This window comes from Oncorhynchus clarkii, chromosome 27 (genome assembly GCF_045791955.1).
Source record: "Oncorhynchus clarkii lewisi isolate Uvic-CL-2024 chromosome 27, UVic_Ocla_1.0, whole genome shotgun sequence".
NCBI lineage: Eukaryota > Metazoa > Chordata > Actinopteri > Salmoniformes > Salmonidae > Oncorhynchus > Oncorhynchus clarkii.
The window spans coordinates 6,432,152-6,445,886 of record NC_092173.1 but is presented as its reverse complement, the minus strand read 5'-3'; the positions used below and the strand labels follow the sequence as shown (position 1 = coordinate 6,445,886).

Here is a 13,735-nt window from a genome sequence, read left to right as displayed (position 1 = left end):
GTGTAGCCTACACCTTTTGTTGGAAGCAGTAACTCCCCATTGCTGATTTATATGTATCTAGGCAAGGGTCGATAACTCGCTAACTGCTGGTTTGCGGTCTGATCTGAAAAACGCGTTCACTCGCCGGTGATTGAAACGCCGCTCGCGGGCTACACCCACCAATTTAAATCTTCCCCATTGCGCTCTGGCTCTGCCTGCCACAAAGACTCAATCTTGAAAAGTTAGACTTGTTCTGGTTTGGTGCATTGAAGGGTGTCTGATATAATGTTGATTCGATCACCGGGGGAAAAAAAGTGTATCTACAATATAGTGCAAACTAATAAGGAGAACTCAGTGAAGTTCAATCGCTTGGGTCTGTTTCTGCGCTACATGGCATTTCCTCTGTGCGGTGGTCCTGCAGGAGGTTCGCGGCCGCGAACGCGCGCAATTTAGAGGGAACAGTGCTCACTGTACGTAAGTGTTAATTTGAATCACACACAGAGAGAGAGAGAGGGAAAGAAAGATCCTGTATGATTTGCATGAGTCATGGAGATGCTGCTGGTTGGTGGAACTCTCCACGTAGATGTAGGAACTAATCTAGGTCAACTAATCTAGGTCAATATGAGCAGGAGAGAAAGAAAGAATGGATGGTAGAGTACAGAGGTGGGAGAAGCGGAAGGTCAGCCAGTTCAACTTGAAATGTGACTATACACATCTCGGAGCTGACAGCTGACTGACCAGTACCAAACACAACCGAAATACCTGCAATGTTTCATCAAAGTTGACCAGCAATATACATACAATACATAGCAAACTATCGAAAATAGGGACTCCGAGTGATTTGTAGACCACATAAAAACTATAGGTCACTAACTGCAGGCCGCACACATTCATTTGCTCAAATATATTTTTGAGGATCGCCTACTTTGCAACAAGATATCTAAAAACAACATTATATAATGGCAGAGACACAACTCGAACCTGAATCACACAATCCATGTCAATGACCTCAGTGCAAGAATTCACTTTGACAGACAGTTGGCATAAATTTACAACATGGGTGGAATAAAATCACACAGAGAGAGGGGGGGTATGCAAATGTCTATGCGTGTGTGAGGGAGCGAGACAGGTGTGTTCAGGTCGTTTGGCCCATGCAGGATAGTGAACAATGGGACTAGACCCAGTTTGCATTGAGAAAGCATCTTGGGAAGCAGAACTGGCTCACAGAAGTTTAAATAACCGATAAAATCAATTGGCATGTTTCGCTTTAGTGTATAAAAAGTTGCTCTCTCTTCATTGTGGATTGTATTTTAGAGTGCCAGCAGCTTACCACCCTACATACCACTGCTGGCTTGCTTCTGAAGCTTAGCTGGGTCGGTCCTGGTTGTACCCTGGATGGGAGACCAGATGCTGCTGGAAGTGGTGTCGGAGGGCCAGAAGGATGCACCCTTTCCTCTGGTCTAAAAAATAATAATTTCCCAATGCCCCAGGGCAGTGATTGGGGACATTGCCCTGTGCAGGGGGCTGTCTTTTGGATGGGACGTGAAACAGGTATCCTGGCTAAATTCCCAATCTGGCCCTCATACGGTCACCTAATCATCCCCAGCTTACAATTGGCTCATTCATCCCACTCCTCTCCCCAATAACTATTGAGGTTGTTGCTGTAAATGAGAATGTGTTCTCAGTCAACTTACCTGGTAAAAGCAACAAAAATAAGTATATATTTTTTTAAACCAAGAAAGACCTTTAGAGAAGCTAGACTTGAGTTGTAATCAAAGGCAGGGTTCTCCAACAACACATATTTGCATGATCACACACAGGCATACATACACACACAAACGCACACCAGTTTCCTACACAAACTGAACACTGGTCACTTAGCATTTCTGCCACCAACGACAGATGTGTACAATCACAAGAACCCTAATCTATGTCTATTTCCCACTTTTACACTACCGGTCCAAAGTTTTAGAACACCTACTCATTCAAGGGTTTGTCTTTTTTTGTTGTTGCTATTTTCTACATTTTAGAATAATAGTGAAGACATCAAAACATCACATTTTCCATATTGACTGACCTTCATGTCTTAAAGTCATGATGGACTGTTGTTTCTCTTTGCTTATTTGAGCTGTTCTTGCCATAATATGGATTTAGTCTTCTGTATACCACCCCTTACCTTGTCACAACACAACGGATTGGCTCAAACGCTTTAAGAAGGAAAGTAATTCTACAAATGAACTTTTAACAATATTTTGGTTACTAAACGATTCCATATGTGTTATTTCATAGTTTTGATGTCTTCACCATTATTCTACAATGTAAAACCGTTGAATGAGAAGGTGTTATAAAACCTTTGACCAGTAGTGTAGAACTCACAAAAATGTGATATTGTCAGCAGAAACACAGTAATACTAACATGGTAACACTTTCAAATGCACTTGAGGATCGCTTGCTTTGCAAGGGACTATTTGCATGTATAACAATTGTTCACTAAACACACAGACCGTACATTTATTACACAGGTAAAGATGGGCATGTTATCCCATATGTTTTCCCTAAAGTCCCATCACTGTGATCCTGCTGTACGAGTCCACAGTAAGAGCTGAGTGACAGGTGACCGATACTACTCCACAAGTGAATAGCCTGATCCCCTATTTTCCCCAGACTGTAGTCTCCATCTCTACTCACATCCATGGTGCAGAAGTCCCCTCTCAGCTGGCCCAGATCACAGGGTACAGAGGATGCACTGCCCTTCGGTCTCAGGAGCAAGTAGAACTCCCTTCAACAGTCTCTCCCTTCCCCTACGCCTTGTGCCTTCTCTCCCTCTGCTTCTGAAGTTCTACCTCTCACAACTCTGTGCCGGTCCGTACGGTTCTTCTCTCTCCCTGTCTTTCTCTCTCTCGTCCTTCTCCTACCCTATTCGTTGTCCCTCAATTCACAGGCAGTGGTACTTAATCTATCATGCAGGCCGCCTAACTTGTCCGGCTGCGGTGAAAATCTGCTGCTGTATTAATGACTGTCGGTGAGTTTCTGTGTGTATCCGTGCTGCTGAAATCCACATGGACTTGTTGTGGATGACCCAGCCCCTGCTGACAAAACAACACCAAACTAGTATCTGTAATAGGACACCTAATGCCTTGGTCTCTCTACCTGCATACTTTCTCTCTCTCTCTCTTTGTCTCTCTCTCTCTCTCCCTCTCTCTCTCTCTCTCTCTCTCTCTCTCTCTCTCTCTCTCTCTCTCTCTCTCTCTCTCTCTGTCTCTCTCTCTCTCGCTCTCTCTCTCTCTCCTCCCACAAACAGCCTTTCCTGATTCGGTGGATCCTTGTAGCTCTAGCGCTGTCCTTTTCAGTTCTTCTACCTCTCGTTCATGAATGTATGAGAAAAAAACACACACACAGGAACAGTCACACGAGCACAGACTGACAAACACGCACGCTCGCACACACACACCATTCAGGTCAGGTCGTGGGCCAGTCCTGTCTTGTTGGTATCAGTTGGAGCGCCAGTCTGGCGTTGCTCGCTGAGCCAGAGGACATATGCTTCTTAACCCAGGAATGGGATACGAGATCACAATAATATTTTATGTTTATACTGTAACTCCTCTTTTTTGAAACCCTCCTCACTAGGGGTTTTGACAGTCATATTGCTAAAAGCTTGCTACAATACCCACTACCCCACCCCCCACCCCTCAGGCTATATGTGGTACATGGAGGAAATTCCTGTAAATGTTTGGATTGTGCCAGTGGAGTAAAGGATCGGGCAGTTTCCTTGTACTGAATTCTCAACATTTCTTTCCTTCTAGTCAATGGTCAACAATACAGTAGGTCCACTTCTCTTTGATTTCAACTAACGGCCCCATGACATACTGTTAGTGATTCATAACTCAATAACCTACTTTCCTATGAGCCAGTTTTGAACCATGCTGAATTGCTAGACATTTTCGAGCTAGTAACAAATTATCTCTTACTTCAATAAAGATCTGTGGCTTTGTAGCAAATCCTATTAAAAAAGGATAGAGGAGTTATACCGGAGGTATACACTGTACTCAAGTAGTCAACACAGTAAAAACAGTCTATGCACGTGCAAATTGCCTGGTTTACTTTGCAGAACCTATGTGGTTTTGTATTGTCCGAGCACTATATATATATATATATATATATATATATATATATATATATATATATATATATATATATATATATATATATATATATATATATATATATATGTATATGTATGTATGTATGTATGTGAGAGAGAGAGAGAAGGGGGACAGGATAAAAGAGATTGGTCCTCTGTTGAGAACAGAAGCTGATTGTAATCTATGATGATCCAAATTGTTAAGAGCTGTGACCCCTGACCCTCTCACCACACTGCTTCTTCCCTCTTCAGAACGAGGAAGTGATGCAGTTGCCGAGATTTCTATTGGTTTTAAAGTTCACTAAGGCATGGCCTCCTTTAATGAGCCTGACTCCCTGCCAAGATATCTATTGAATAATACATTCATAATATAATTTTTATTGAACCTTTATTTAACTAGACTAGTCAGTTAAGAACAAATTCTTATTTGCAATGACGGCCTAACCCGGGCCAAATCCTTACCCGGACCACACTGGGCAAATTGTGCGCCGCCCTATGTCAGCAATAGATAACAAATGGGTGATACACAGTACAGTGTAATCAACATATTGCCATTAATTGTCCAGGTTATTGTCACCCACCAATGTGACTAAAATGTTCAGACGCTGAAAAAGAGAGTGTGGAAGGAGGGAGACCGAGATAGTGAGTGAGGGATTCGTAAAACAAACGTGTGAAGGTAGAAAATAGAGATTTGAACTACAGCAATGACACAATCTGTCAAACTATAGCTCCTTTCACTGTCAAAAATCCCCTCCTCTCCATCACAACAGACACACTTTCCATGAGGTCGATTCGTGGGGCGTTGGGGTGCATTTTTCAAGGACACTATGTACGCATAGTCTGTACTGGGCTGTCTGAGAGGGGTTAAATATTAACCATACTGATACAGCTGAACTAATGTTACCCTCGGTGCTCAAGTTAAATCTGTGGAGTTGTTTATTGTTGTATCCCAATAAACGCAATGCCTAACCTTGAGTATCTCACAAACAGTATTTTGGATCTCATTGCAAGTTCATTTTGAAAGGGGGCATTGACCAACCTATTACTGCAGATAATATTAGCGATCTGGCCTGGCTTCTGTTAAACAGACACACCAAACTTGATGAGGTTCAACAACCGTTTAACCCCTTGGATGCTGTGTAACAGCTCGTTCAATCTCAAGACTGCCATGTAGAAAGAAGGTCAAGTCTGCACAAGAAATGGTGCCCCCCACGTGATTTTGTGACACTAGCATACTCAACAATGTGACAACATTAACATGACCAAAATGTGTCACTTACATGAGGTTAACCAGTCCCTTTTGCCTGTCAGTCCTTTACCCTCAGTCCTGATCAGGTGGTCTCTGGTTGTTAGGGTCAGTGTTTGCCTGGTGGTCTTCAGCGATCAACCTGGATGCTTATAGTAAGACTGCGGAGGTAGGTGTGAGCTTTGAGTATGGTTGCCTTTCCCTCTTTCCCTACACTGTTAAATACACACGTTTTCAATCCCAGAATCTAGTCTCTCTTCCTGCTTCCTTCCCTCTCTCTCGGTTTGAAGTGTTGCTCAAGCCTGCCTCCCTAGGGAGCAGACTTCACAATATTCATTTAATGTGATCCCACTTCTCTCTCTCTCTCCCCTCTGTTTTTTTTTTTTTTGGCTTGGTTGAATGAGAACGAGTCCAGGGAAATGATTAACATATTCAGACTAGTTTCTGGTCAGTATGTTGTGTCGCCTCACTCTCACATTACCCACCACCTGTGTCTGTGTGCTAGAGGTATTCAATATAAGGGGTATTCAATATAAGGGGTATTCAATATAAGTGGTATTCAATATAAGGGAACAGTTCATGTTATTCATGTTATTTAACATCAAGGCTAAAATAGATAACATAGGACTTTGTGTGTTATATACGGTGCATTCGGAAACTATTCAGACCCCTTCCCCTTTTCCACATTTTGTTACGTTACAGCCTTATTCTAAAAATGTATTATAGTTTTTTTTTCTCATCAATCTACACACTATTTCCCATAATGACAAAATGAAAACAGGTTTTTAGACATTTTTGCACATTTATTAAAGATTAAAAAAACAGATACCTTATTTACATAAGTATTCAGACCCTTTGCTATGAGACTCGAAACTGAGCTCCGGTGCATCCTGTTTCCATTGATCGTCCTTGAGATGTTTCTACAACTTGATTGGAGTCCACCTGTGGTAAATTCAATTGATTGGATGATTTGGAAAGGAACACACCTGTCTATATAAGGTCCCACAGTTGACAGTGCATGTCAGAGCAAAAACCAAGCCATGAGGTTGAGACAGGATTATGTCACATGACAGCACACTGGAGTCTGCCAAAAGGCACCTAAAGGACTCTCAGTCCATGAGAAACAAGATTCTCTGGTCTGATGAAGCCAAGATTGAACTATTTGGCCTGAATTCCAAGAGCGACGTCTGAAGGAAACCTGGCACCGTCCCTACGGTGAAGCATGGTGGTGGCAGCATCATGATGTGGGGATGTTTTTCAGGGACTGGGAGACTAGTCAGGATCGAGGGAAAGATGAATGGAGCAATATACAGAGAGATCCTTCATGAAAACCTGCTCCAGAGTGCTCAGGACCTCAGACTGGGGTGAAGGTTCACCTTCCAACAGGGCAATGACCCTAAGCACACACCTAAGACAATGCAGGAGTGGCTTTGGGACAAGTCTCTGAATGTCCTTGAATGGCCCAGCCAGAGGCCGGACTTGAACCCTTTCGAATATCATAGCTGCGCAGTGACGCTTTTCATCCAACCTTACAGAGCTTGAAAGGATCTGCAGAGAAGAATGGGAGAAATCAAATCAAATCAAAATTTGTCACATGCGCCGAATACAACAAGTGTAGACCTTACTGTGAAATGCTTTCTTACAAGCCCTTAACCAACAGTGGAGTTCAAGAAGAGTTAAGAAAACATTTACCAAATAGACTAAAGTAAAAAATTGTAATAAAAAGTAACACAATAACATAACAATAACGAGGCTATATACAAGGGGTGCCGGTACCGAGTCAGTGTGCGGGGGTACAGGTTAGTTGAGATAATTGGTAGGTAGGGGTGAAGTGATTATTTATAGATAATAAACAGCGGGTAGCAGCAGTGTACAAAACAAATGGGGGGGATCAATGTAAGTAGTCCAGTGGCCGTTTAATTAATTGTTCAGCATTCTTATTGGTTGGGTGTAGACGCTGTTAAGTAGCCTTCTGGTCCTAGACGCTCTGGTACCGCTTGCCATGTGATAGCAAAGAAAACAGTCTATGACTTGGGTGACTGGAGTCTCTGACGATTTTATGGGCTTTCCTCTGACGCCGCCTACTATATAGGTCCTGGATGGCAGGAAGCTTGGCCCCAGTGACGTACTGGGCCGTACGCACTACCCTCTGTAGCGCCTTACGGTCAGATGTTGAGCTGTTGAAATACCAGACGGTGATGCAACCGGTCAGGATGCCCTCGATGGAGCAGCTGTAGAATGTTTTGAGGACCCGGGGAGCCATGCCAAATCTTTAGTCTCCTGAGGGGGAAAAGGTTTTGTCGTGCCCTCTTCACGACTGTCTTGGTGTGTTTGGACCATGATAATTCTCAAACTCAAAGGAACTTGAAACTCTCAACCCGCTGCACTACAGCCCTGTTGATGTTAATGGGGGTCTGTCCGGCCTGCCTTTTTAGTCCACGATCATCTCCTTTGTCTTGCTCACATTGAGGGAGAGGTTGTTGTCCTGGCACGACACTGCCAGTTCTCTGAACTCCTCCCTATAGGCTGTCTCATCGTTGTTGGTGACAAGGCCTACCACTGTTGTGTTGTCAGCAAACTTAATGATGGTGTTGGAGTTGTTCTTGGCCACGCAGTCTTGGGTGAACAGGGAGTACAGGAGGGGATTAAGTGCACACCCCTGAGGGGCCCCAGTGTTGAGAAACTAACCAAATACAGGTGTGCCAAGCTTGTAGCCTCATACCCAAGAAGACTTGAGGATATAATCGCTGCCAAAAATGCTTCAACAAAGTACTGAGTAAAGGGTCAATACTTATGTAAATGTCATATTTCATTTTTTTATTTTTAAAAATTTGCAAACATTTCTACAAACCTGTTTTTGATTTTTCATTATGGGGTATTGTGTGTAGACTGATGAGGGGGGGGACTATTTAATCCATTTTAGAATAAGGCTGTAACGTAACAAAATGTGGAAAAAGATCTGAATACTTTCCAAATGCACTGTATGTTGTGTGTCTTTTCTTAACTTACATTTCTTTAATTGTTGACGGGAACCAGTTCATAGAAATCATTCATCATACAATCTAGGTTTCATGTGTCTTTCAACCCACCTTTCTCCATTATTATTGTATGTCTTACCAAAACTTTTCCTTCCTGGTGTGATGTAAATTCCTATTGTCCCTTACTGGCAGCCTTACCCAGAAATGAGGCAGAAGGGGAAATGCTCTGACGATTAACATGTAGCCTAAGCTTCTTCCTGAGGGGGAACTCTTCCCTCGTTCTCAAGCTCATCTCTTCACCCTTCCATCCTTCTTTTCTACATCTATGCTCCTACTGTGCCCGACTAAGCAGCTCATATTGGTAGAGACAGCTGTTACACGCAGTGATTGTAACGGATAATACAGATACACAAAGGCAATAAACATAAAATCATATGAATGACTTTTTTCCAACTCTTTCCCATGATGTTGTGCAAGGATTACTCAATCATTTGGGCCGTGTCTGTTTGCGACCAGTGATTCACATGCAGAAGGAAAAAGGTGATGATTATACAGCACAGAGGCTGATTCTCAAGAGCTTAATGGGTTTGGTGAGTCGGGGTTTGTGACACAAAGTTTCTGTGAAGACATAACTCAGAGTTAAAAAAACAACATCTTAGGTAAAAACCAAGCTCATGAACACATGTATGAAATGTATTTGGGAGGCCCAAAATGCATGTGTGTGTCTGTTCAGCATTGGAACTTAAAACCCTCTCCTCCTTGGGAAAACCCTCATACATACATACGTTCCAATAATCTATCCTTTCTCCCCTTCGTGGGTTTGACAGGAAATGACAGGTATATGGAAACTCCCTTTAGCCCAGGCTTACGTCTATGCAATGCTTTTAACTTTGTGGGGCGTAGTGAACAATTGCACACTTCAGGAGAAAGGAGAGATTATTGGGATGCCATCATGGAAATTCCAGCATCAAATCACAGATGAACGTGCACAACACGCAGTTTCACTATCAGCAGACTGGGAGTCCCCCACTTACCGGTGGAAGGTATAGAGCTGAGTGTCAGGCCGACCATTGAAGCCTGTTGTCAACAGAGTGGGCAATGAACGACACATAATTCTGCTCTGCCCTTAAGACCAGGGGCACAACTTTCACTGGGGACGGAGGCAACATTTCACCCCCCCCCCCCCCCCCCCTCCAGTTTTATCATTGGAATGTGATACAAAACGAGGCAACGATGTGCTTCAGGACCATGTGGACGCCGCCGAGCGATTGGGTAGGCTGTTTGAAGTGTTTATCCGACTGGATAAAATATATATATATATATATATATAATTATTCCCCCCCCACTTCTAAAACCAAAGTTGCGCCCCTGCTTAAGACAAAATAGTATATGTGAAGAGGATGTCACTATGTTGAGAGAATACATGCATAGGGAATTTTCAAGGCACAAGTGTAATGTTCAAATTAGAGTAGGTAGGGTGCTTCTGGCCTTTGTCTGAAGGCTACTCAAGGCTCTAAGATGGCTGCAAGGCTCTTGCCGTGTCAATACTTCTGTTTCAGCGATGATCTGTGACGTGAATTTGTGGTGCTCAAGAAATAAAAGTGAAATGTGTGTAAAGGACCGAGAAAAGTGAACTGAACTTCTACAGCGTGGTAATGACGGCCGTAGCCATTGCTTACCCATTCACTGCGAGAAGACGTCAAATAATGAGTGTGAAAGAGAGAAGAGAGAACGTCTGAGTGTGGTGCTAAAGAAAGACATGGAGGGTACGTAGGCTGTAAACCTCACAGAGAATAAACAGCTACAAGAATGAAGATGGGCCAGTTTCCAGAGGAATCCTAGCTATGCAGAGCTGGGAAGATATCGAAAGATAGAACATTAGCGAGAGTGGAGACGTTTCTGGTGGCAAACATCTAAAGACAATGCATTAAGAAAGGACAGACACGCCAACACGAATCAAGTGACTGACAGAACATTCACGGAAAGGGGGAGAGGAGAGAGGCGGACATCCAGGATTAAAGCCGGGCAATTCAGCGATGGAGGGTAAGAAACACTAAACCGCTGCTTCTACTAAAGGAATGTAATGGTTTAAATGTTGACTGTGGTGTGTGTTCACTTCCTTTGCTGCAGTATGTAGCCTAAAGTGCCCAATATATATTAACATTAGCTTTGCCACTCTTAAAACGTTGAGCTCATTGTTTTCGAAGACCGTTGGATACTGTTGGTGATTTACTGCTTTTGAATTGTCAACTCTACACATGTTTAGTAATACCTGTAGAGCGGCAGAGAGAACTTCCACCGCGCACACGTTTTTGCACTTTTAATGAGATTCAGATTGTTGGCTAATTGTTCTTTATCGCTGGAGCACAGAAGCTTTACCTGTGTTTGCCAGGTCTCCGGGACTACACAGCCATTAGTTGAGCTGCTGCTATTGTGTCTGTGACGCGTGTGTGTGCACGCATGTGTCTGCTCAACACATTGCAAATTATTTGATTTTCCAACGCAACTTCCTCAGACAGCTAATACTGAATCAGTAAGACAGCAGGTGACGATTTGGATGGCCAGGGGGAAAAAATGATCCATGACCTTGAATTGAGCTTGCGATCAGTACTGTGTGAGCAGTCAATAATACACTTATTATTGACTGTAACTTGAACATCCTCCATGAGACTCTTTGGCTCTGACCGTCTCCACAAGCATGTCATAACCATGTGGGATTCACCACATCCTCCTGACCTTGGCTTTGCGGTACTGGCTGTAACCTCACTGCCTCACTGTGGCCCTAATGTTTCTTCTGGCCGTGTTACAGAGGCCAAAGTAAGCTCTGTGGCGATCGGGGTGGCTGTGGGATGCACCTTCCTTGCTCTCCTCATCGTCATCGGCATTGTGCAGTTCTGCTGCAATCGATCCTGCAAGAAATGCAGGAAACGCTGCAAGAGAAATGGTACGTCTACATCACTCACCGGGCTGTACCTGAGCTTTACCTGGGAACTCTGTCATGCACCCAAGACACCTGCCCTTTTTAAAAGAGATCACCTCTATGACAACTGCCTGCCACACTGTCTGGGCATTGTCTGGTGACCTCACACACCTGTCATGTAGCAATCCAGTGTGAATCTATTGTTCCTGTGTGTACCTGTAATATCACATACAAAGGCCAGTACTTGGCTGGCTAGCTGGCACCTGTAACTTATCTGATTGCCATGATTGACTGCCCAAAATAATCACCTCTCTCTCTCTCTCTCTCTCTCTCTCTCCAGAGGCATCACTGAAAGACAAAGTGCTTACGTGAGTGTGTTGACAACCAGTTAACTAAATGGGGGTGGTAATGGGGGTAAATCGTTCCTCTACAGAATTGCACTCCCTCTGTGTGAGCTGTGTGTGAGAGATGTGTTGTTTATTAAATTATCTGATGTGTGTGTCTACAGGAAGTTTGGCCAAAAGAAGTCTCCCCCTCCCTTCTCCATCAGTGGCTGTTTGAAGTAGAGGACCTGCAACACACAGGAGAACATCTCTGTTGATTACATTCTCTTTCTTTCTCCCTCTCTTGCTCTCTGATATTGATCTAACAGTCATGTATTTGAACGTAATACTCTGTCTCCTGTGAATATAGCGCAGTATATCTCTGTAGAGGGGGTTATAGAAGTTATAGAAGCGGGCCAGCAACAACCGGAGGGCTGCCACATACTGCTAATGTTCCTTTGGAACTTAACCCCCTAAACTGTTATTTTGGGCTATGCACTGCCGGTGCCCTCTCCTCCAGCCTCTCCAACCGTGTGTATATACAATGACTTAAAGTATTCAGACCACTTGACTCTCCACATTTTGTTACATTACAGCCTTATCCAAAAATGTATTAATTATTTTGTTTACTCCTCAATCTACACACAATGCCCCATAATGACAAAGCAAAAACAGGTTTTTGTGGGAATCTTTTTTTAAATTACAAATAAAAACCTGAAATATCACATTTACATAAGATTTCAGATCCTTTACACAATACTTTGTTGAAGCACCTTCGGCAGCAATTGCAGCATCGAGTCTTCTTCGGTATGACGCTACAAGTTTGGGACACCTGTATTTGGAGAGCTTCTCCCATTCTTCTCTGCAGATCCTCTCAAGCTCTGTCAGGTTGGATGGGGGAGCGTTGATGCATTTTTTCAGGTCTCTCCAGAGACGTTTCGATCTGGTTCAACTCCGGGCTCTTGCTGGGCCACTCAAGGACATTCGGAGACTTGTCCGATGCCACTCCTGCATTGTATTGGCTGTGTGCTTAGAGTCATTGTCCTATTGGAAGGTGAACCTTTGCCCCAGTCTGAGATCCTGAGCGGTCTGGAGCAGGTTTTCATCAAGGATCTCGCTGTACTTTTCTCTGTTAATCTTTGCCTCGATCCTGACTAGTCCCCTAGTCCCTGCTGCTGTAAAACATCCCCACAGCATGATGCTGCATCACCATGCTTCACCGTAGGGATGGTGCCAGGTTTCCTTCAAACGTGATGCTTGGCATTCAGGCCAAAGAGCTCAATCCTGGTTTCATCAGACCAGATAATCTTGTTTCTCATGGTCTGAGAGTCTTAAGCCGACTGTCATGTGGTTTCCGTCTGGCCAGTCTACCATAAAGGCCTGATTGGTGGAGTGCTGCAGAGACGGTTGTCCATCTGGAAGATTCTCCCATCTCCACAGAGGAACTCTAGAGTTCTGTCAGAGTGACCATTGGGTTCTTGGTCACCTCCCTGACCATGGCCCTTCTCCCTCGATTGCTCAGTTTGGTCGGGCTGCCAGCTCTAGGAAGAGTCTTGGTGGTTACCAACTTCTTCCATTTAAGAATGTCGGAGGCCACTGTGTTCTTGGGGACCTTCAATGCTGCAGACATTTTTTGGTACCCTTCCCCAGATCTGTGCATTGACACCATCCTGTCTCGGAGATCTACGGACAATTCCTTCGACCTCATGGCTTGGTTTTTGCTCTGACATGCACTGTCAACTGTGGGACCTTATATAGACAGGTGTGAGCCTTTCCAAATCATGTCCAATCAATTGAATTTACCACAGGTCGACTTCTATCCTCAACAACTCAATGATGATCAATGGAAACAGGATGCACCTGAGCTCAATTTCGAGACTCATAGCAAAGGGTCTGAATACTTATGTAAAGAAGGTATTTCTGATTTTTATTTTGCTGAGGATTTAATTTAAAAAAAAATACATTTTAGAATAAGGCTATAAAAAAAAGTCAAGAGGTCTAGCCTCCCGAGTGGTGCAGCGGTCTAAGACACTACATCGCAGTGCTAAAGGCGTCAGTACAAGTCCGGGTTTGATCCCGGGCTGTGTCGCAGCAGGCCGCGACCGGGAGACCCAAATGTCTATCTCGTGTGGACCAATAAAATGTATC

The 13,735-nt window shown here is 43.8% G+C and overlaps 1 protein-coding gene across 1 annotated transcript in view; it reads right to left on the bottom strand.

Annotated features, from left to right (window-relative positions):
- The window catches only part of LOC139385459 (transmembrane protease serine 4-like), a 41,288-nt gene extending 35,551 nt beyond the window's left edge, over nt 1–5,737 (bottom strand). The window contains exon 1 of the mRNA XM_071130515.1: nt 5,401–5,737. The gene's annotated coding sequence lies outside the window, so the exon portion shown is untranslated. The remainder of the gene's footprint in view (nt 1–5,400) is intronic.
- Between the last annotated feature and the right edge of the window lie 7,998 nt (nt 5,738–13,735).